Source organism: Panthera onca, chromosome B1, assembly GCF_046562875.1.
Source record: "Panthera onca isolate mPanOnc1 chromosome B1, mPanOnc1 haplotype 2, whole genome shotgun sequence".
In the NCBI taxonomy this organism is placed as follows: domain Eukaryota; kingdom Metazoa; phylum Chordata; class Mammalia; order Carnivora; family Felidae; genus Panthera; species Panthera onca.
In genome coordinates, this window is record NC_138342.1 from 192,849,210 (window position 1) to 192,874,518 (window position 25,309).

Sequence of the window (25,309 nt, forward strand, 5' to 3'; positions counted from 1 at the left end):
AAAGAGGGGAAAATAAAAACAAATTTATGCCAATAAATTTAACATTCTGTATGAAATTGGGAAATTCATCCAAGTATCCAATATAACAGACCTGGCAGAAGAAGAAATAATAAAAAAAAAAACTAAACAGTTCTGTAGACCCTAAAGAAATTGAATTTATCATCTAAGAATCTTTCCACAAAGAAAGTATCAAGCCCAGAAATTTAAGTTTTCATGCGTGGAGTATTATAAACAGATAAAGATGAAATAATACCAAACTTGCTAAACTTACCAACCTTTTCCGTAGACAAAAAGCAACCAAAAACCAAAACAAAAGAACAAAACAACACTGTTATGAGACCAGCGTATCCTTGATGTAGAAATCCAAAAACAGCATTACGATCAAGTAAACTAGTTCATAAACATAGATGGTAAAATCCTTTACCTGAGTACCAGCAAGCCAAATTCTGTGACATATAAAGGTTAATAAATCACGGTTTATTCCAGGTATACATGTAGATATGCCTGGAATATATGCCAAGGGTTTGTCCAAAGTATGGAGGCATCTGGAACTTGACACATTGCTGCTCTAGGTGTAAATTGGTGAAACTATTTTGGAAAATGGCATGGCACTATCCTCTAAAGAGGAACATATGCTTACTGTGGGATCTAGCAATTCCACACTTGATAAACGTACCCAACAAAATGCATACATAAGCACACCGAAAGTTATATACTAGGATGTGTGTAGCGCTATTTACCATAACCTCATTCTGACAACTGTCCAAATATCCTTCAACCAAAAAAGAATGGATGAAACTCTCTCACTCACTCACTCAACACACACACACACACACACACACACACACACACACACACACACACACAAAGTGAATGATTGAATCTACGCACAAAACAGTAAATACTACTGATTTCATTATGGAAAGTTTCAAGTTAAATGAAATAAACCAAACTATTAGAAATGACGACTGGGCACCTTTCTGAAGAGGAGAGTGACAAGAAGACAAATATGAGGGAGGCGGCTTCTGAGGCACCGCTAAGGCTGTCCCTGATTGGCTGGTGATTTGAGTGAGTTAATTCAAGCGAAAATTTATTAAACTACATATTTGCAATATTTTTTTTCTTTATGCAAGCTTTACATCAATGAAGAAAAATAAAGTGCAAAAATTATACTGCATATGGGGGGTGCCTGAGTGGCTCCGTCGGTCGAGGGTCTGACCTCACCTTAGGTCCTGACCTCACGCCGGTGAGTTTGAGCCCCGTGTCGGGCTCTGTGCTGACAGCTCAGAGCCCAGAGCCTGCTTCAGTTTCTGGGTCTCCCTCTCTCTCTGCCCCTCCTCCGCCCATGCCCCCGCTCTCTCAGTCTCTCTCTCCCCCCTCAAGAGTAAATAAACAAAAAATTATAATGCATATGTACACAAACATACCATGTACTCCATCTAAAAGTACTGAACAAAAACTGTGGGTTGGTGTGCAAAATCCCTTGCTCTGCTTGTCCCCTCAAGGCAGAAAGCACCCAATACAATAGAGGCTGGAGCTGATTTTTTTAAAGTAGAAAGTTTCAAACAGTGGACAGACAGTATAGTATTTTTATGTTGTTATTGTCTATGGAGGAAGCAGGAATAGTAGTGTGAGCAGCATTACTGACACACCAGGGAGCTCCTCTCTTTGATCCATGATAATACAGAGAAAGTAAACAGAAGGTCTGAGTAACCAACACACTGATTTTACTGTCTTACTAGTTAACGTGAAATCTTTAACGGTCAAATTTTATACAGAATCATTTAAGAAAAAAAACCGAACCCATTCAATATTGATTAATTCCTTCTTAAAGCAATGACAGTATTTCAATGGAACATTAAAGCATTAATGAAAATATACGCAAGACTCATAGGAACAGTATATTAGTTCATTCAGATAGGTGCTAACATAAAATAAATTCATAAAGTTGCATATTTGAAATGCGTTGTTACCCAAGAATATTTTGTAAACATAAAATAATTTCAATCCATTAAAAGCACTTTGTTTTTATATATTAGCTGTCATGCATTTAGTAAGAAAAAAACAAGATTAATGCACCCATTCTAAGAGTGACTTCCTTCATAGCGAGCTATGTTATATCCCTATGGATATTTAGAAAAAAAAATTACATTAACTTACTGTTAATGTGCATAGTACTTACATAGTCCCAGTCTCCTACTTCAAATATGATAAAAAAGAGTAAAGATAAGATCTTGTATTAGTTTAAATATTCTAATCCTGTTTTCATGTATTATTTTAATTTGCCTCATGGTTCCTTCTGTCTGATTCACTGGCAGTTCTCTCTAATATTAAAACATACACACACACATTTTAATATTTCAGAGCAAGGGTCCACATGTGAGTAGAACTCAGGCTACATGATAATTAGTATGGAATTTTCAAACAATCGAAATAATTTAACTTTGAAATAGGACTGTAGAGATAATTAAAAACTTTCACTAGTAGTAATAGAGGGAAATGCTATTTTATTCTCATCGAAAATATGAAAAAAACATATTCTATAAATTTTTATTATGTGTGTGGGGATGTGGATGGATAGTACGCATCAATTCTAACAGAATATATAGAGCCATGTTAGTTGTAAGAAGACATTAAAATCAATGGTTTTTCTCCCTAAAATTCAACCATAGGCTAAAAGAATTCCTGAAATACCAAAGGAAAGTTTTACATTTATTACAGTTGCATATGCTGCAATTATTATCAGAAAAAGTCTCCATTTTATGGCTGAGAATGCTGATGCTCAGAAAGCTTAAGTGAATTGCCTAAGATTAGGGAGTCCGACATCTACACCTACATTCTAGCCACTCTCAAAGGTAGTTTTCGTTACAACAGTTAAAATTTAGTGTGTGTGTGTGTGTGTGTGTGTGTGTGTATAAACATACACATATATGTATAAACACATATATATTATTTTCTTTAGAGAGTGTGAATGGGGGAGAGAGACAGAGGGAGGGAGAGAGAATTTTAAGCAGACTCCAAGCTGAGCTTGTAGCCTTATGTGGGACTTGTTCCCACGACCCTGGGATCATGACCCAAGCCAAAATCAAGAGTTGGATCCTCAACCGACTGAGCCACCCAGGTGCCCCCCCAATTTAGTATATTTAAGCTAAACATCAAACAGAACAAATGAGACCTATATAAAAACCATAAAAATAAACATTTATAGTAAATATAATGAAACAAGTACATATATACAATAAAGATTCCCTATATTAAGGAACCTTCATAAATAAAAAAGTGTATGTTACTTGGGTCACACAAAGGTGAAAGTCTACATGTGCTTATTTTTTAAATGGCTTGATAAATACCTCAAATGCTTTTAGTAATGAGGCAAGGTATGAGCAAGTGTTTCAACAAACTTACATATTATTCCTTCATTCTAGAAAATAAAATGCATTTATTTTTTTTAAGTTTATTTATTTATTTTGAGAGAGAGAGCAGGGGAGGACCAAAGAGACAAGTGGGGGAGAGAAAGAATCCCAAGCAGGCCCCACGCTGTCAGCCTAGAGCCCCATGTAGGGCTTGAATTCAGGAACCGTGAGATCTTGACCTGAGCCAAAATCAAGAGTCGGATGCTTCCCTGACAGCCACCCAGGCACCCCTAAATGAGATACATTTAAAGAGGATTAGAATATGCCACCCCAAAAGATTTTGGCATAAGCATTACTCAGAGGTAAAGGTATGATCGGAAAAGATAGGATAGAATAGGCAGAGGGGGAAAGATTAGGACCTGGGGTACCAGGGTGGGAAAAACACCTATTTTCGAACAATGCTGGGCGTGTCTGACCACAGCAAGCCCCCGTAGGTGTAAGGTTCATCTTAAGAATGCAACTGACACCACCTCTGCCCCCACAGCCTCCCCCTCAGTTTTCCCTCAGGAATTTGACAAAAGATCTAACTAAAAACAAGCAGTAGACCATAAGGGAATGGTATGGCCCCAGACCATCCCTCACACAATGGAATCCAGCTAATCAGGAATGGACAGCGGGGCCCCTAGAGTTCTCCTGCCAATAAGGGTAGGACCTGAGAGGAAATGGGGTGGGGAGGGGAAAGCTGACCAGAACCTTATAAAACAAGGACCTTTGCCTGTAGTCACTGGCATTCACTTTCAAATGCCCCCTCTCGGTAAAGAGAACTTTCATACAATTCTTCCTTTCTGATCTCACACTCTAATAAGCTTCTGCCTGCTGCTCATTTTGTGTCCCCCTCTTCACTCTTCAAAGAAGCGAGACAACAAACCCCAGGTACTGAGATAATAAATCCTGCAAAAAAGGCAACTGAGAAAAAGCAAATATAGAAGGAGCTCTCTGCCCTTCCCCTATCTGCCCAAAAGCAGGACATAAATTACCCTTGTAAAGGTGTCCCCTCCCTTATCAGGAAGCAACTACCCAGATCACTGGGAGAGTGATGCATAGATAAGGGTTGCATAAACAAACCTTCCTACATAATCCTATCTAACATTAGTTTCCTCCACATATTTTCTAACCATCTTCCCCTAATTTATTACCCCTAGATGCTCAAATCCCTGTATCTACTCACTTCCCACAGTTTATTCCTCTTTGTTAAAATGGGATATAAGTCCTGGGGTCTAAGTGCGTCTTGGGGATTTCACCTTTTTTTTTTTTTCTTTCTGTGAAGCCCCTATGAACACAAAATCCAAAATACAAATAAAATTTGTAAGCCTTTTCCTCCGTTGTCTTCTTTCTTTTTTTTTTTTAAGATTTATTTTGTAAATAATCTTTACACTCAAATGCGGGCCTCCAATCTAGGACCCTGGGATCAAGACGTACATGTTCTCCCGCTGAGCCAACGAGGCACCCCTCTCCTAGTGTCTTTAGTCCACTTAATTCAAAGTCCCAAGAAACAGAATTTAAGCGGATAGAGGGAAAGTTTTTCCTTCCCCACACATTATACAACTGTAGGTAAGAGTCCCTAAGTTAGATTTATAGAAAGAACATGATTAAAATAAGAAAGTGAACCAAAGGGCAAACTACTCAAAAGAAACTATTTAGAGTTTTTAATATATGAACCTTGGTTTAGAAGAAAAATTCTACCTAAAGAATCATTACAACCCTTAAATACCCAAATCTAATTAAACTACCAAAGGTTCCAATGTAAAGCATAAAACAAAGACTTTTTTGCTGGAGAAATCTGCTCTTAATGGGCGTGTGTTAAAGAACAAGTTCTCACTTCATATTACACTGTAATGTTCTAGTATCAACTTCTAGAATTATACTGTGAGGCAAAGAAATACTTTCAATTTTTCTAGGTTCATAAAGATGATTTTTTCATCCTGAAGAATAACTATTATTAGCTTAATAAATTTTTTTAATGTTTTTATTTATTTTTGAGAGAAAGAGACAGAGAGAGAGACAGAGTACAAGTGGGGGAGGGACAGAGAGAGAGGGAGACACAGAATCCAAAGAAGGCTCCAGGCTGTGAGCTGTCAGCATAGAGCCCGATGTAGGGCTCAAACTCGTGAACTGCGAGATCATGACCTGAGCCGAAGTTGGACGCTTAACCAACTGAGCCACCCAGGTGCATCAAGCTGAATAAATTGTTTGACAGATAATGGTAATATTGATGTTTCTGGGAAACTGTGACCTTTCTGTAATGATCTAAATTCTGAATACCTGCATGGTAAGGTAACACTACAAAATGCGTTCTCACAGCTAAACCAACTCTAGGTATAATATCTAAAACTATACTTACTTACATCAGTGCTTTCATCAACATTTATAAGTCAAAATAAAATAAAGAGAATTTCAGATTCTTGTCCAAAGCTGACATAAGATTTATAATTCTTGGAACATATTAGCATTTGTTATTTGCTCTTATCCTTCTTGATAATATTTTTACATAAAGCTGAGATAAATTATGAGCTTCCTTCTCTAATTGTATTTCTACTCTACTGCAAGGAAAACCCACTGTTATTCAAATCAATCTTTACTCCCAAAATGGTTGCTAGTGACACCCTGAAATTAGCATCTAACAGCCTCATCAATTCCAAATGACAAAGAAATAAGTGCCCCTATTGTATGATTAGGAGTTAGTTTCAAATCCAAAGAATAGTCTCAATTAATTCCAGCATATTTTGAATCTTAAGAAAGTTCATGTCTTTAAAAAAAAGAATAAGAGGCTTGTAAGACAAATTTTTTTTTAACACATCTGAAATGGATGCAACCTTTGCAGTTATATATGAAAATTGGTTTTAATATCTATGATTGTATTATACTGCCTGTTACATTCAGATTTAGAGAATGATTATTATTTTTGCTGTTATAAAACTCTTTGCTGGGGTGCCTGGGTGGCTCAGTCGGTTGACCATCTGACCTTGGCTCAGGTCATGATTGTGCAGTTGACGAATTCGAGCCCCGCGTAGGGCTCTGTGCTGACCTCAGAGCCTGGAGCCTGCTTTGGATTCTGTGTCCCCTTCTCTCTGTGTCCCTTCCCTGTTCATGCTCTGTCTCTGTCTCAAAAATAAATACACATTGAAAAAAAAAAACTCTTTGGTAAGGTCTAAACCCATATATATATATATATATGTATTTTTTTTTTTTTTTTTTTTTTTAAGGTTTTTGGCTTTTTATAACTATTAGAGAGAAGCTTGATTAAAAATTTTCAGGTCAAGGGGCGCCTGGGTGGCTCAGTCAGTGAAGTGTCCAATTTCGGCTCAGGTCGTGATCTCATGGTTTGTGAGTTTGAGACCCGCATTGGGCCCTCTGCTGTCAGCACACAGCCTGCTTTGTCACCCTCTGTCTCCCTCTCTCTGCCCCTCCCCTCTTGCTTTCTCTCTCACTCAAAAACATACATATTTAAAAAAAAATTTTTCAGGTCAAAAAAAGAGCTTTATTTCACAACCACAAAGTCATATTCTGGATATCCCTCCCCATGCTAGAGAACACAAAACCGTTCTTTTCTGCTGCCGCTCAAGTTAAAGAGGCCAAGGAGATTTCCAAAAGACATTAATGAACACATCTTGCCCTCCACCACTGAGATTCTTTAAAGGGATGAGTACACTACTCCATTTTCTTAGAATGGAATTTTAAATAGAAAAACAGAAGGAACAAAGACAAACAAGGTTACAGTTCTAATTCATGATAGGGTCTCTTATTCAAGTTAGTGCCTTGGTAGAAATATTAACCCGGAGACTGTACAATTAGGCTATTTTAAAAAAAACTTAATCCGGGTGGGTGAGCACTAGGTCAGCTTTATTGGAGAATTATCTTCACCATGTCTTTTCTTTGGAAGGCCACGTTTCCAAAGATGTATCCTCTAATTAACTGTTTTGGTGGCAGGCACATTAGCTGTTCTAGATTTCAACAAAACTATGGAAAGCAGGGCGGGGGCGGGGGGAGTTTGGATGGGAAGGTTATGAGGATATTCTCCTTCTAAGATCACCTCCTAGTCCCATCTGGGGAAATTGAAGCTAAAGTTGCAAAGTCAGTGTTGGGGACTGAATCGTGGCCCTTCCCTTCCCCACTATAATTCATAGGTGTGAGCCTTTGTCCTCATGTTACTTTATTTGGAGATAGGGTTTTTAAAATGGTAATTAAGGCTAAAAGACATCCTAAGGATGTGGCCCAAATCCAACAGGGCTGGAGTCCATATGAGTAGAAGAAGAGACACGAGGGATATGTGTTCACAAAGGAAAGACCACGTGAGGACTCAGTGAGCCGGCAGCTATCAGCAAGCCAGGGAGGTCTCACCAGAGACCAATCCTGACAGCCACCCCTTCTTGGACTCTCGCCTCCAGAAATGTAAGAAAATAAGGTTCTCTGTTGAAGCCACCCACTTGGTGCTATTTTGTGGTTATGGCATCCTGAGCAGACTAATACAGTCTAGTTGGGATTTAATCTTTACAAGGATATAGGCAACAAACGCACATACTGATAAAGGGGAGAAAATAAGGGGGTTTTAGGAACTGAACCCTTTAATCCAGCTCCACTGACCAATCACCTTCATCATTACGGCTTTTTATCCTTGACTCTTTCTTCTCTAAATGTAATGCTCTTACTTTGCCTGGGGAGATCATCCCTGATTCACTTTGTCCATTAATTCCTGCACATGTTTTAAGTCCTCCCTTCCTCCATGAATTCAATCTTTATGTAAGCACACATTGATTATTACCACTTAAAAATTCTTATCGCTGCTATTATCTCTGCCCCCTTTTGGCAATCATTTTGTGGTACAGTTTGGTTATGCCAGTCCTCTTAATGAGACGGGAATTTCCTGCAGTACAGGAATCACACATTTCTTACTATTCCCTGTGGCTTAATAAACATTGGTGGGTTGGTTAATTTCCCACTTAACCTATTTATCTCACTTGATGAAAGACAGGATTTTTTCTTACAGATTTCAAAGCTTCTCTTGATTCCATACACTTCATATTTTTATATGTCAATATTGTTACGAGAGAAATGAGCTTCTGAAACTTTATTTCATGTCTTTAGCCCTGTGTGGAAATTTTACAAGGTTTCCCTAAATTTCGTTGTATCTGTATTTTCATTTTTGTCAATTAAACATAATTAAAAATTATGGGGTACTTGGGAGGTTCAGTTGGCTAAGCGTCCAACCCTTGATCTCAGCTCAGGTCATGATCTCACTGTCCATGACTTTGAGCCCCACACATCGGGCTCTGTGCTAATGGTCACTAGCCTACTTGGGATTCTGTCTCTCCTTCTCTCTGTCCCTCCCCTGCTGTGTGTGTGCTCACACATTCTGCCTCAAAATAAATAAAGTTTAAAAAAAATTTGTTAAAAACAAAATTATTAAAGAAAATTCCAGGTGGTAATGGAAAAAAAATTAATGCCAGAGAAAAATTACCTTCCTTTTTAATAAAATTAGTATACATACACACACATAGTAACTACACACATATATATTTTATATATATATACACACATGTATATAAGTACATCTATACGTGTATATATATTTATAACTACATATATATACATATATATATTTATTATATATTTAGCTATAAATACATATACGTATATATATTTATTATCTGCTAGAATCATTTTACTTGAATTTATGTTTCATATATTTTAAATAACAGTTTATAAGTTGAACAATGGATCAATTAAATAGGAGTCCTTGAAATCATTCGAATAAGACATAATGTTTTGGGGTTTTTTTTGTTTTTTGGTGTTTTTTTTTTTTGCTAGGTAGGAAGAATAAACATGTTCCACCCCTGAGGTGAAATCGGCATGCTCTATTTGGCAGTATGTCTGGTTTTAGTTATTTGGAGACCCTTCATCTTTAGTGGCTGCAGGGTTCTGTTGTCAACACAACCCCTGGAGCCAACTTGGATGAGATAAATTTCTGAAGATGTAGGGTGAAGACGGAGGGTAGTTATGCGGTTGGCAGAAAATACTCTGCTACCTTGTGTAGCTTCCTGGAATGGGAGTGGACATCCAGATGTTCCAATCTAAACTTGTCTTCCCTGTTGCAAAACAGAAGGGCATTTCAATCCTGGTGTCTCCTCTATGGAAAAGTTGGAGACACAATTCTCTTGGTTTCCTTGGGAGATAAGGTCAAGAAGAGTATAAAGTAGAGATCACAACATCGTTCAAAATTCCCCAGCTGAGACCTGAATTTCTTGTAACTAACTTGGTAAAGATACACAGGGAAAACAGATGTGAAAGTTTGTAGAATAATTTTTAAGTTGATGTTGTTTGTCTTCTATTCCTCAGATAATCAATCAACAATCAGAGACCTATCAACATCTTTAGCAAATACATGTGTCTTTAATTCAATAGTTTGGAGAAAATGTTAGCTTTAAAAATTTCTCCAGTACTTTCCAATCATTGTCAAAATCATTTGCTTTTTTAAAATAATGATTTTGTACATATTTATATCAGGCATGTTATCTAAGACCAATCTTGCATTCATAGGTATTTCTTGGTTGATGTCAATGGTTTACAGATCAATGCTTCTCCAAAAAATATGCCATTCTTTTAAAGGACATTTTAAATATAATTAAATAATAAGAATTTAAACTTTTGTGCTAATTCTCAGGTTTCTAATAACAGAGCATTTGAACCTTATAAATCTTGGAAATCTAATTAGACAATGTTAAGTTCTTTCTAGTTGAAGCCACAGATGTTTCACACTGGGAAAATCAGCAAGCCCCAGGGTTTGTTTGGTCTAGAGGAGTGTCAAATTTTCATGGATAATTTAATAGCTAATAACTCTAATTCTTTCCCATAAACCAAGAGATGATAAATAATGATTGCACTAAAATTATAAAATTAACCCTCTAGGCTAATGAAAATTTTCAGGAACCATTGAGGAAATTAATTTCTGGTACTTAATGTTTCTTTATTGCCAATCTTTATAGAGTTGTATTATACCTCATAATATGATGGGAAAGGCATATAAGCACAGTGGAAAGATGCAATTCAAGAATTATATATCAGGGAAGCTTCAAATATCTTTCATTTCTTATCCTCACCGAGTCAATCCATTATGAAAAAAAAAAAAGATTCTTCAATTGGAGATTGAGCGGCATTTTTATTTTTTGGTAATTTTTGATTTGTGCATCAAATAATGAGTTTCTATAAAGGAAAGCATAAACCCTTGCATCAGAATTGCATGCCATTTGAGAACTTTGATGTGACATGTGTTATTAAGTATACAATTGGTCAACCCAAACTATTAATACAAAATTAATTTCTGAAACTTAGAGTATTGGGGTTTCTAGGACTTAATAGCTGTAATTAAAATGACTACAAACTATTCAAGTTTCCTTTATCCTCACTATTGATTCTAAACTGTAATATTTTAGTCTTTTAGAAATACTGGATCAACCATAATCAAACAACTTTGTTTTTACTCTCTAAAGGAACAGTTATCAAAAACCTACAAGTAGTAGTTAAGAGACCACAGGCTTGTTCATGGAGCATAACCCAACCACAGAAGTTTGCATCATGTGGTTTATTCTCAGTCCGACCTTCAAGCGACCTTGATGTATTCTAGCTTGAAGACAAAAGCCTTGCTGCCCAAAAGGAACTAGGAAATAGCATACTTTTAAATCATGCATTAGCACTTAGCATCTGGAAATCCCAGTTGCAATGGCCAGAGTTAAATCAGTGCCTTTTTTTTTTTTTTAATAGCTGAGCGCACCCAAACACAGGGAAGCAAGTAGGCCCCTGGGTAAGTAGAGTATCATCCCAGACCCAACATTCCTCTCAATTAATGGAACACCTACAGTGTTCAACAACAGTGTTTCCCACTAAGATTTATGACTAGAATTACCTCATTGAAAATTGGCCTGTAAATGGTAGATACTCTCTGGAGCCACAACTCTGGCCTCTCCTATAAGTGAGAGAAGAGGGCACTGAGGAATTTCTCTAGACACCAATTTAAATTCCGTCTATCTGAGTTCCTGCTATTGATTTTTCATAAATGTTGAGATGAAAAATTTGATCATAACTCCAATATAGTAAGGCAAGCCATGGATTAGGACAATAAAATGAATAAAAGCTAAAGATGCTTCTGATATTTTCTAGATTATGGTTTGCAAAATTTACTCTGGGGGGGCGGGGGGAAGGGGTTAGACCCATGACTAAATCTGGAGCACACAGATTTACCAGAAAATGAGTTTTTACTATATGCAAAGTCCTATTTTCTAACGTTCATTAGATGTATATTACATTATATCTAATGTACATTAGATAAAATAAAGCAAATAAAACATAAATAAGACTAATAGTTGTTTAAGTCACATAAGCACAGAGGTTAATTCATAATCTACTATATATGGCTATCAATCAGATTTCGAAGATTTCTTTTTTAATCATATAGTTTCAGCTTAATCTATTTCTCAGTATTTACATAAACATGTAATTGCCTATTTTCTGTTTATCCATATGTAGCCAGAATGTATCATTAGTCTAAACAACTCTAAATATATGGTCCTTTTTCTCTTTGTGTTGGGAAATGTCAAATCATATAAACATCATTAACTCTTTTTTCCAAAGCTTGGTGAGCACTTAAACACAGCATCATGCTAAAAACCAAGCAGCCACACTTACTTATGCCTGAGTGAGGGTGTTTTCTCAGGTTTTCGATTAGACTTTGAACAGTTGGGTTTCTGTAGCATGGGTGCAGTGATGTATCCATTGAGGTGTATGCTTGGGAGAAAAGGAGTTGCCTTTTTAAATGCTCTCTGAGGATAAGGGAATTGGACTTCATATTGATTCTGATTCTCCAGTAGGATGATTTATAATCTAAAGAGGATTTCTGGATAGAATTAAAAAGCTTCATCAAGAGACTTACAGAGACAGCCAGTGTGGAGGATACCAAGGATTATTCCTCAAAATTTTGGCATCTTGGAGACTTGTTTGAGATTTAATATTTCAGCGGGGGTTTCGTCTACCCAGTTCTGACATTGAATCTCTTCCTCCCCAAGCGATACCCATCCTCCTGCCAGCCCTAGAAAGGGACAGCCCTTACACCTTTGCTCACTCTGTCTTCCTTATTTTCATCGTCAGCTTCCTACGAAATGACTCTCAATGTGAACACCAGCCCTCCGTCCTCCTCCACTCCCAAGACTCCTCAAGCTACGTGCTCTGCCAGGGCTTTAAAGCTCATTTCCATTTAAAATATACTTACTATCTCCTTCCCCGAACAGGTTCCCTCCTTCTATCATTCACCATAAAAGTGAATTTGTAAACCTATCAGAGGCAGGAAATGTTAGAGCTTTGTTAACATCTTGTAGTGTCCTACACCCTGAAAAGCGAGTAAATTCTCATGATGAGTCAATTCACATTTTAGGGACGAGTATTTACCAATGTTAGGGAACCTCCTTTGAGTTTGTGAAATGAGTCCACCACACTCTAACTCTCCAGCCAAGGAGATCAAACCAAGTTTATGTAGATCTAAAGGGTGGGGATGCAGGCAGGTTCTAGGGCTTTCTACTGCATGACTCATTTGACTACAAAGTGACTAGAGTCTTGTGTAGCATCCTTTGCTCTGACTGTATTTTCTTTTCAATCTTTTGAGCTTAAACACATGCCAAAAGCATGGCAACATACTATGTAGCAAAATATATTAGGTTTACTCCTTTCATGTAGATATACCCCAGAAATAGGAGCTACTTAATACTAAAAGAATCGTATCTAACAGAGAACACTGTACTTTTAGATACCTCTTATGACACATCTGACCTGTTCATTTTTATTGTTCTTTCAGAACTTGCTAGAAAGTCATGCTGATATAAACAGACTGGCCCAGGGTATATTTCACAGGCTGAGTACATAAAAATCCAGGCAAACAGAAACTAAAAATACCTGCTGGTGAGAAAAGCAAGTTTTAGTAAGATCGGTAAGTACCATTCATGAGGTTAATTCTTACAAGTATTGAGTGTCAAAAAGAAAAAAAATATCTATCTATCTATAGATAGATAGATACAGCTTTAATATAATTATATAAAATTTTGAGATAATTATAAGATAACTTAGCAAACAGAAATGACTATGTCATATGGAATATGACATATATAAATATATGTTTAATATATGTAAACATAGATTACATGCATATAGTATATTTGAATTTTCAAAGCTTATGGCCATAAGCTTCTAATATAAGGAAATATATGATCAAATATTACTATATTTATTACACTATTATTTATATTTCATTAAAAAGGAATTAAACACTCTACACACACAGACCTCATTTCAAATGTTATGAACGTTCCACGGAAAATAACTTTGTTCTTCCAGGTGCCAAAGATTATGGAAGAAGTATTTCCTGAGTACGTTCATTACAGTTTTACACAATTAACAGTATTACAATTATCATTCAGTATACTCTTTTTAAATTTGCCTACCTGTACTATACAAATGCTGCTCTGTGTTCTGAGCTTGAGTGAAATGGTTTCTCTTTTACGTGATAACTGGTCACATTTTATTGACCCAAAGCCTCCTCTCCTTCCTAAGTATTATCAGGTTCTCAAGAGGTTTACATCTGTTACTCTGCTTACCCTCCACTGCACAGGCTGTCATTCCCGACTATTTCTTTGAAAAGATACACCCAGGAAATTAATATGATCTACAGGAATTCTCGACAACGGAGTACCTGGGACTGCTGCTTCCTTTGTTTTTATCCCAAAGTGAGGAAGAAAAGTGGTTTATCTACAGCATAAAATCATTCTAAATCACAACATAAATTTTCAAGGAAGATGTTTCTTACATCTTCCCCACATTAAGGGAGCATCTCCATCCAGAAAAAGTGTAGGTGTGTTTACTTAGAATATTCTACTACATCTAGGGTTAGTGATAGAAAGAATGTTAGTTTGTACTGGGGTTTTTTTAAAGATTATTTTTTGAAAAAAAAGTTTCTTCTTTTTAAATTTAATTCCTTTCAATATTGCTAGATAACACAGTTATTACCTTTGTCTTTTTTTTTTATTCTTTCTGATTTTTAGAGATCAAATTACATTACTATCTCTAAACAAAGGGAAATAGTATATAGGGCTTCACATGGGATTATTGAAAATTGGAAAAGAAATACCATCTTGAATAGTGACCATATAGCTCTTATTGAAGATTCTTACTCTTCTTAGCAAGGAGGACATGTAAACGTTTTAAGAGTGTGAACTTTTCTGTAGAGGATGTATGTTTTGCCAAAGCCTATGGCACTTGAGCATTAGGACTTTCCCCCCACCCCCTGTGATGGAAAGAAAAACAAAACAAAACAGAAAAAAACAACTGACAACATAGAAACGGAAAGTTCCTCTGAGACATCACTGTTAAGAACCAGTACTGAATTTGCCAATTCAAATAGGCAGAGAATTCTGAATAAAGCATGAATGTCCTTAGGATAATGAAATCCGATTCTGTAGAGGAAAGGAAAGTTTCTTTAAACAACAACAACAAATAGTGCAGATATCTGAAATGAACCTACCCTCCTCTTCTCTTTAATCCGTCTCAATATGATGATTAGATGAACAAAATTGCCTTATAAAATATTCATACAATACAATTTAGAGGCAGCTTAATGAGGTACCTACAATTCTTCCTGGGAAGAGTGACTGGAGAAATTCCCTTAAATTGCAAACAGAGAGTTGGATGGAGTGGGGGTTGTATTATAGTTTTTCAAAACGAACTTCTTTCTTCTGACATTCTACTGAGTTTTCCATACTCAAAGCCTAATGATGTATTCATTTCACTCTCTGCTTTCTTTGGTTCTATTCCCATTCGGCCAAACTCTTTTGCAGAAACAAGGATAACCACAGAGCTCTAATTCAGTAGACATCAATTTTGCCCTTGGTGGTGGTTGGGGATCTATACCAAACCACCTTTGCTATCTCAGAACTCTGCTGAGCAGGAATTCTCAGTTAACATGGTGCTTCCTGCACCAGTTCAACAGCCTTCATGGAGACCCAGCATCAGACCAGGTGCTGGGCCCTGAGGTAAAACAATGAGTAAAGAACACCTGGTCTCCTAAGTGATTGCAGACTGACAGTGTGAACACGTGAAAGGTTGTCAGGAGTCCTGACAGTCCTCTGCCCCTTATCTTTCCCGATCGTCATTTCAACAACCATATCTAGCTTCCAATGCCCATATTTAAAGATGGCTACCTGTGAGCAAATGAAAGGCTGTCACTAAGTAACCTCTAGGAATCTCTGAGAGGGACTTTAATTTGTGTGTGTGTGTGTGCGTGTGTGTATATATATATATAACATATTATAATTATAAATTAGTATTTGTTCCATTCAGTTGATTAATCAATTGATACAATATGCCAACTTAAAAATACAGACTTTGCTAAATGGTTTTGCCCGTTGTTTTGGAGCTTTACATAAGAAGATGCAGTGTCCTGGTGCCCTTTGTTATTAATTTTTTTCCAAAACCATTACTTCTTAGGTAGCCTTACAGGCTTACCACTTTTCTGTCATTCTGATTTCTTCTGTTCTCTATCCTGACACTGACTGTAACATTCCATTTTCTCCACTATCACCCCAGCTGGGACCTTATTTACCTCACACATTCCTTACGTTCCTTAACATCCAGTGCACCTAGAACCCTGCTTTTACAAAATTCATCTTACGTGCACTCCAAGGAGAAACTTAACATATTAAAAAAAAAAAAAAAAAAAAACTTTCAGCACATTACTCTCCTCCTGTGTCAGCTCCTAGATGACACTCTCTCATTTCATGAAATGTAAAGTTCATATTAAAAAAAAATTCCATAAATACCTCTCACCAAAATTTCTCAGCATTATTGCTGTCACTATCCCCAAACACAGACTCGCCCTTAGGTCAGAGCCATTAATTTATATTCTCCAAAATAACCCCTGGGCAGATATATTTCCATCCATATTTGGAAGTTTCATTGCCTCCTCCCTTTTTGAAATGCACCCCTCTCCACTCTATAGACAGCTAGCAATTAGTTCTAGGCCCATTCATGGCTCTGTTTTCTAATACCTTCCTGATAACTGCAACGCCCGGTCCTTTGTGGGGCTTACTCTACGCACACACGCACATGCACACACTTACAAAGTCCATGTATATCAGTGATTATACAATCCTATCTTGTCAACTGAATGTACTGTCATTTATATGTAACTTTATATACATATATATATACACACACACACATATATAATCAACAGTAATAGTAATAATGATAGCATTAATATTTTTATAGCAGCTATGATAACCTAGTTACTGTACCAAACACCTTCCTCTATCTGGTAAGTGTAAGGATAAATATAAATTAAAAATAAGAGGATTAAATTGTCGTAATGAAAATAAGGGGATGGACTCCTCCCTACCATTATGCAGAGAATTTACTTAAATTTATAATTCGAAGTTCTTTGTCTCCTTGGTTGAAGCATATATAAATCTTTTTATTTTTTTTTCAATTAAAAAAAATTTTTTTAATGTTTATTTTTGAGACAGAGAGAGACAGAGCATGAACAGGGGAGGGTCAGAGAGAGGGAGATAGAGAATCTGAAACAGGCTCCAGGCTCTGAGCAGTCAGCACAGAGCCCGACGCGGGGCTCGAACTCACGGACCGTGAGATCATGACCTGAGCCGAAGTCGGACGCTCAACCGACTGAGCCACCCAGGCGCCCCTATATAAATCTTTTTAAAAGCTAAGCCTTCCTGCATTAGAGGAGTCAGGGAGGTCTTTTTTCAAGGACTTGAGAATCATCTCTCTGAAATGTATTCCTCCAGGAAGATAGTCCCCGTCTGCCAGTATCAGTGGGAGAGCAGGAGCCTAATTTCAGCAGACACTCTGCCTCAAGTTGTGCAACTACCCCCATCATAGAAAGATAAGAAATTTGGGGGCACCTGGGTGGCTCAGTCAGTTGAATGTCCGACATCAGGTCAGGTCGTGATCTCTTGATTTGTGTGTTTGAGCCCCGTGTTGGGCCCTGTGCTCACAGTTCAGAGCCTGGAGCCTGCTTTGGATTCTGTGTCTCCCTCTCTCTCTCTGTCCTTCCTTTGCTACTTTTCTATCTCTCTCTCACTCTCTCTGTCATTCAAAGATAAATAAATATTAAAAAAATTCGAAACATAAGAAATGTATTTTTCCATTCGGGAAAGCCAATTAACTAACACACACAGTAACGCCAATCTTCAGGTAAATTTAGGTGGGACTTTGTGTGACCAAGGCTGCTGTCACGTTCTGTTGGATCGATCTTGACAACAGGCAGGTATTGAGCTTCATCCGCTTGGCTACGTACACGGGTGAGGTTTCTTTCCACCCTTGCTAATGCCTACGATGTGCATCACATTCTACTTTAAAAATGCTCATTCAGTAATAAGACTTTTCTTTCTCTTCTGCTTCTGTGGGGAGATTTTCTGGGCTGGCCGGTTATTATTATTTTTTTTATTTGCATTTCTCACCAGAAGCCGGTATTATTCTTATCCCCGTTTTACAGAAGAATAGACTGATCAGGGACACATACCGCCAGAACGAAGCACGCGAAGGAGCAGGGAATTCGATTCAGATAGTCTGGGCCCTTGGACACCATCAACTCCTCCCGCTGCTGCCTAAGGCTCCAGGTTGTCTCAGGCACCTGTCTCATTTGAGCTTCGTGTGGCCAAGAGTCATGGTTTAGCCACGCCCCTCCTCACCCCACATTTCAACTCCACAAGTGACAGTGCCCTCCTAGTCACAATGTGGGCACACACTGAGCAGTTATTCATGCATTCATTTCTTCCACATACGACATTCAGTCCAGTGGGGTTTACGGTAAGAATGTCCCTTTTCCACAGTGGTAGAATTCTTTTCCTCCTAATGGTCCGTGTCTCTCAAGAGTTTCTGTTCATTCTCTTTTGAAACTTTGCACACATTCCTCTTTGTACCAAGTTAACACGAAACAGCTGTGCTCATTCAGGGTCTATTCAAATCAACTTGAAGGGAAACCTATCCTCCTCCAAAGGCACCATAAATATGTCAAATCTAAATCCAAAGAAAACTAAACTATACTTTTCTTCATTCTAACAGTATTCAGAAGTCATTATCGATGAGACAAATTCTGCCTATCTTTTTTTGTCATTATGTTTTCTGCGCATTGAGTCTTTGCACTGATTCATGAGAACCATGCTGCATTATAGAAGTTAAAACACAGGCTCTGAAAGAAAATAAATAAATAAATAAACGGACAGACCTCAGTTCCAGTCCCAGCTTCATTCTTACCAGCTCTGGGATTTGGGGAGAATTCTTTAATTTTCTTATTTCTATGAGGGGTAGGGTTGCCTGATCTAGCAAGTAAAAATAAAACACTGAGGCTTGGGCATGGTTGATGCAGCACGTGAAACAAGAACAGAATATGCCTTGCACCTAATAACCACTAATAAACAGTGGCTGTTAGTGTCATTACTCCACTGTCTGAACACCCGTCTCACTGCCTGGGCTACATCCTCTCCCAGGTCCAGTGCAATGACGGGTACAAAGTCAGAAATTATATGGAACTACTGGGTTGCCTGGGTGGCTCAGTTGGTTGAGCGTCCGACTTAAGCTCAGGTCATGATCTCACAGTTCAGTTCGTGAGTTTGAGCCCCACACGGGCTCGTTGGGGACAGCTTGGAGCCTGTCTCGGATCTTCTGCCCACCCCACCCCCCCCCTCCCTCCCTGACTCATGCTTTCTCTTTCAAAAATAAATGTAACAATTAAAAAAATTATATGGAATTACCTCCATAACCCCCCAAAACATCCCTAAATCCCACGAGTTATAAAATACAATATTTCAAATCATTTTCAAATTAATTCACACTTAAGAGTCTAATAGGCCTAGAATGCCTTCAGTAAATTTAGGTAATTCTGAAATATAACAAAGAAAAGGTATGAAATATCCCTATCTCACAGTTTATGTTTTAAGTGTATTTGAAAGGTGTATGCTGCTTAGCAAATTCTTCACATCCGCTTCCTGGACTAGACCAGCACTATGTTTTCTGTGGCTTTTCCATCTGAGCAGCCTGCTTGAAATTTTCAGGCTCAATGATGGTGAATAAAGAATGAACAATTCCTTTTCATTTTCCAGAGGACATTCAGTTTCCAGTGTGCAGTAGGAGAATAAAAGCAAACGTGGTACAGGAACATTTCACGGACTTATTTCTCACTTGCCCCACTAACAATAACTATTTTGCAAAAACAGATCTCTTTTTCAGTTTATTCACCTCAAATTATCTTCTCCCCACTTTGTTTCCTTAATTATTTGCTTATTTTCATTTCCTTCCTGATCATAAAAAATACTGTGCCCCTGCTGGGGCAGGGGGGTGGGGAGTTCTTTTCTTTCTTTCTTTTTTGAAATGTTTATTTATTTTTGAAAGACAGAGAGAGAGAGAGAGAGAGAGAGAGAGAGACAGAGAGAGAGAGAGAAATAATCCCAAGACTCTCCGTGCTGACAGCACAGAGTCCGGGGCTCAAACTCACGAACTATGAGAGATCATGACCTGAGCTGAGACCAAGAGTGAGCTCATGACCTGAGCCCAGGGCAAGATGCTTAACCAACTAAACCACCCTGGCGCCCCCTCCCTGGGGTGTTTTCAACCAAAATACCCTTTGGTTGCTCCCCCAACACTACAAAGAAGGAAGTGAATGGTGTTCATCATGTATGTACCTGTGTCTCCCCAGGCTGGAGCCACTCTGTGAGAAATAAAGAGCAAGGTCACACACACACACACACACACACGGCCACCCAAAAGAAGTTCAAGGGCCTGAGAACACAAGCTGTCACCTCAAACACAAACGTCTACAGCAGTATCTTTACTTCATCAACCAGCCCTAATTTTTAAGACAAGTGTATTGGGGAAACTACTAACCAGAACATGGCTTTCTAAAAAGGAAAACTCTCTGTGAACTTTTTACTCTCCTGAAATGCCAAATGTGGCTTATTAATTTTGTTCATGCCCCAAATCTGATAGTCTAGGCTTCCATTTGGCTTTACAGGTATTCGTGATTATCAGTTACTTTATTCCGTCTAAGAATAAAAATATCTTCTTACTTTTCCATTTCCCTCTGGTTTTCTTATCTCTTCGGATGCATAGATTATTTTTGCTCAAGACGATGGTCTACAATTGAGGGAGAAGATGGCACGAGTACAGATGTAGGGAAAAGTTCCCTTCAAGCAGGAGAAAATCAAGTTTCTCCAGTAGATTAGATCATCAGTTCCTTTGGTCTGGCAATTATCTTTTACTATTTCATGATCTACATAAAATCCCCACACAGTCACAATATCCTCTTAATAATCTATTACACTTCTATCTTCATGAATGAATGTACTTCATTGCTTTTGGAACTGACAGTCTTGGAGAAGAGCCCAATCCTTCCCACATACAACCCTGAGAGACTCTTGACTGCTTCCCTCCCTCCTATCTCATGCAGAATTCTTCACAGGCTTTCTATTGCTGCTGAAATAAAATGTGTCTTCATTCTGCCTTTTGAGTCAGTTCATGGCTTGAAAAAAGCAATGGACTGTCAAGTCAGTGAATTCACATTCAAGTCTGGGCTCATTCTAAGTTGCATCTTTGAGCCAACCACCAACTCTGAGAGCACTGCAGTTCTCTGAAAGGCAGGTGATCAAAAGCAATGGCCAAAAAAGCCCTTCTTTCTACAACATTCCAACCTTCTAGCCACCCATTTAGGTCTGGACAAACCATACCTAAAACTATACCCCTCCACCCGGCATGATCACTTTACTAAATACTGTCTGATCACGGCCCAAATTACTGCTCCCTTACTCATCCACTGATGAGTAGTTCACACCTGAACTACTGCCTTCACTTGCCCATAAAGAGGAGTAGTGCCTTCCGCTCTGAGTTTTTGTCTCTGTTTCTATGGCACCTACTCCTCCCTTATAATGCAGTCCCCTGTGAATTTTCTAACCCATTTCACACAGCTTAAACTTCTTAAGACACTGTTCCTTTTTCTTAGAGGTATAAATTTTATGCTGCAAATATATACATGCATTATATACTTTTTGAATTCACAATGTATCTCAAGATTTTTAATTATGAAATTGTAAGAGCTTTATTTGAAAAATCTCAATACATCCTAGAAAATACCAGAATATAAATTTGGGTGTAGTTTGATATCTTCCTAGTTGACTTTTTTGCTTTTTACAAAGGGTTCCCCAAATCAATCATGTTCTACAAGAAATTCACAATTCTTTAACTTTCTCAGGCTAGTTCAAGGTCATTATTCATCCTATCTCTAAGAGTATTGGCATTTTGATTACTGTATATGGCCACAAACAGAGCCTCATTTAATTATGGTCCTTCCTAATTGAACAAGGATATATAATTAAAAAAGAAATACTCAGCAACGCAGACTAGATCTAGTTTTATTACAAATCATGTGTACTGTATTCTACCCACTGCTATTCCTGGTCAACATATGTATTAAAAAGATCCATATTGACTCTCTCAGAGTTAACAATGGTACCTTATATCTGCAGGGTGCGTTCTGTGGCTTCGCCTATCAAAAAATCTTCCTTCTCTTCCTTGCCACGCGCATTTTTAAATAGGTGGTCAAAAGACAGAGAATATGCCTGTGTCATTTACCAATTCTTAAAATCAACACCACAATGTTCATTCAAGCAAAAGGCAACATCGCTCTCTTCCCATTTCTCCAAACATATTCCTGAAAATGTACTGAGACACGGTGAATTTCAAATCCACTCTCTTCTCTCGCGTTATGCACCATTTTTAAAAGCTCAGAGGATCCTTGGAACAAGATTTACGTTGGTCTTATTTAAGAACTTCAGAGGGCCAAACCTATTTCCTGAAATTGGAGAAGCAAAACAAATGACTTCAGTTTTCAATTGTGTGAAAGTGTTCAAGGTTTACCTGTGAGTGAGCACTCCCCTGTTGGGTGTGAATGGCCTGTGTTCAGTTGTCTACTTGGTATTCAGTAGTGAAGCTATATTCCTACTAAAGCATACCTTGACAACACAGGAAATCATGTAAAGCAAACCCTTTAACATACAAGACAAGGAAAAAAAAAAAAAAAAAGGTCTCATTGTGGAAATTTCTTTTTTTCTGGGTTTGGCCCAAAGCGTAACGATTTAAAATGTTCTTATAGTATAAAGTGAGAGGATTCATAATAAGGGCATGTTCGGAAGGCAAAGCATGCCGCAAGGCATATGCTCCCAGGCTGGGTTGGAATTTTGCCGCCACAGCAGTGGCTGTGGGCTTCTCTCTTCTTGGCCTCACATTTTACACACCCAGTATGTGGCACGTTCCCAACACAACACACACACCCTGTTGTGTCTTACTGCTTAATTATGGCTCATATTCCCAGCATATGCTTCATACTGTCAACAAAAGAAAAAAGCCTACTTTGATTTGGACCAAATTTAGTGTCTTTAAAATATTCAAATATGCTGTTTTACAATAACATATGGCCATGAACAATGTTTTTCATTTTTTTCTAACAGTATCTCTCTTTAAGGATAAATCATGTATTCCAAGATTAAATTAAATGGGCCCTGCTGTTAGAGAAAAATGTTTTTGTGCTTCTGCTTGGTTTTCTATATTAGTGTTTATTAAATCTTTAAAAACTTAAATAACCCTCTGATAGAATTCACAAATATGAAAAATTGCATGTGCTTATATTATAATGGATTTTAGTATATTACAAAGTACCATTAAACGTAATGATTTTTATAAACTAGAACAACCGAGCTAGACTTTAGGGGCACCAAACAGTGCCAAACTACATTATCGAAGTTCCTAGATTTGCTACGATTTCCTGATTCCGGTCCCATCCTCATTCCTACCCTAAGTGTAGACTAAGGTCAGTCGTATGCATACGGTCTTCTGAGGAATGGGTAAGGAAAACCACCTTTCTACTCCCTGTAAAATATTAACAACACGGTACATATATATTTCATTTTCAACTATGACCTCAGATTAGTCTTCTAACAAGCTTGAGAGGGAAGTGGACCAGATATTATCGTATGTCTGGTTTTGAATCTCACTGTTCTCTGCACTTACACATTTCCAATAGATACTGTCCTGAGACAAAGCCTGAAACGGATCTACCCTCTTTAGTTTCTCTCATAGCAGCAAATTTATTTCCTTCAGGGCACCAGTGGCAATGTATAATGATCTTATTTAAATATTCATATACTTATTTATTTTCCAATCCCTTCAGCAGAATATAAGATCTGTGAGGCCACTATGTCCTTAGAAAAGTCCCTGGCTGTAATGAATGGATGTTGCTAAGGAAGGTTCACATCTTGTCTAAGGTCAGAGAATGGACTCATCTCAATATGATAATTGGAAGAAATAACTGTGGGGACTCCAGTCTGGCACACTCTTCCACCATGACTTTCAAGCACAATTAGCTTGAGGACAACTAAAAACTACCCAGCAGCCCCATCACAGTCTATGCTGTACTAAAGACCACCTATAGGAAATTAGCTCCAATGTAGTAGTGATTTGCTACAAGCCTCAATAGGTCATAAGCAATGTCAATTTCAGATAAATGACTGTTTGGAATAAACACATTATCTTTGTTTCAAAATGAATCCTTTGTGTTTCAATTGACCTCCCACCTCATATTAGAGTAAGCAGAAAACAGGAGTTGGAAGATACTTTGAGAAGTCAGTGTCTCCTTCCCCTGCCCTATTATTAGTGTCCTGCTGTGCTAAGAAAGTACAAATTGGAAACAAACATTAACACTAGTCTATCTTTCTGCATATTTAAACACAAATTTCATCTCTATGCTATAGAATACATCATATATGATTTATGAAAAATTACTCACTGCAGCAATTATACCCTAAAGAATATCCTAACGACTGAAGGAACAAAGACATTCCAACCGAACATCTTACTTTTAGAGACTGTCTTACTTACATAGAATGCTCTTGGAAAGCTTAATACAATTTGCTTTAAAATGCTAAGAAGTAGCTTGGCAGATGTGAAGTATTATTTACTTGTTTCTTGTCAGTGCTCTATTTTATTTCAAATAAAATGATTTGCAATATTAATTGACTAGATGGTACAGTAATTACTATTCTGCAGGAATGTGTACAGATTATATAAATTGGTGTTTTCAAAGGATTATCTTGTAAATAAATGCAATCTAATAAAATTGCTAATTTTGATATATAGTTGTCTTTATGATTATTTAAAATATAAGGTACGTAATTAGCCTAGCTTCATCAAGAAAACATTGTAAATTAAAATACAATAAAAGGTTTTTTTTAAATAATGAACACAAATTCATCACTTCTCTTTTTAAATAACATTTCCTCAGGCTTCATGCCCTCTGATTAGAGGGTAGATATGTATCTCATCTCTAAAAGCGACATTTTCCTCTGGATCCCAATGAGTCTTCACCCTGTGCCCCAAAACAGACAAGTCCCTGTCACGTGAGTGAACCCTGTGAGAGGCAAGTAGGGAACAAAACTAAACACCAAATGCGCATTATGGAATCCATTAAAGATCTCATGTTCATTTGTTACAAAGAAAAAAAGAAAGAAAGAAAGAAAGAAAGAAAGAAAGAAAGAAAGAAAGAAAGAAAGAAAGAAAGATGTAAATACTGGAAAAAAGTGCTGGTGACCTCAAAATAGTGAGGACAACAGGATATGGGCTCTAATGCTTGGAAAATTATAGTCCCTGTGCATTTAGAGCCCAGGACCCTGTCTGTTTGGCTAATAATTGCCATATTTCTGAACTACCAAAGCACAGGATGAGCGACGGGTAGCGTCATAAAGATGTTTAAAAAAATCCATTACAACGTGGCATTTGCTGACCCTGCTACTTGAATTAGCACAACT

General features: G+C 37.6%; 1 long non-coding RNA gene across 4 annotated transcripts in view; it reads right to left on the reverse strand.

Moving 5' to 3' along the window:
* LOC132691500 (uncharacterized) overlaps positions 1–25,309 on the reverse strand; it is a 1,565,096-nt gene that overhangs the window by 997,004 nt on the left and 542,783 nt on the right. The window contains exon 6 of one of the 4 annotated variants that reach the window (XR_013554853.2): positions 20,526–20,591. The exons of the other annotated variants lie outside the window; for them this stretch is intronic. This is a non-coding gene — a long non-coding RNA (uncharacterized LOC132691500). Of the gene's footprint in view, positions 1–20,525; positions 20,592–25,309 lie in introns of those variants that run through there. 4 annotated transcript variants of the gene reach the window in all.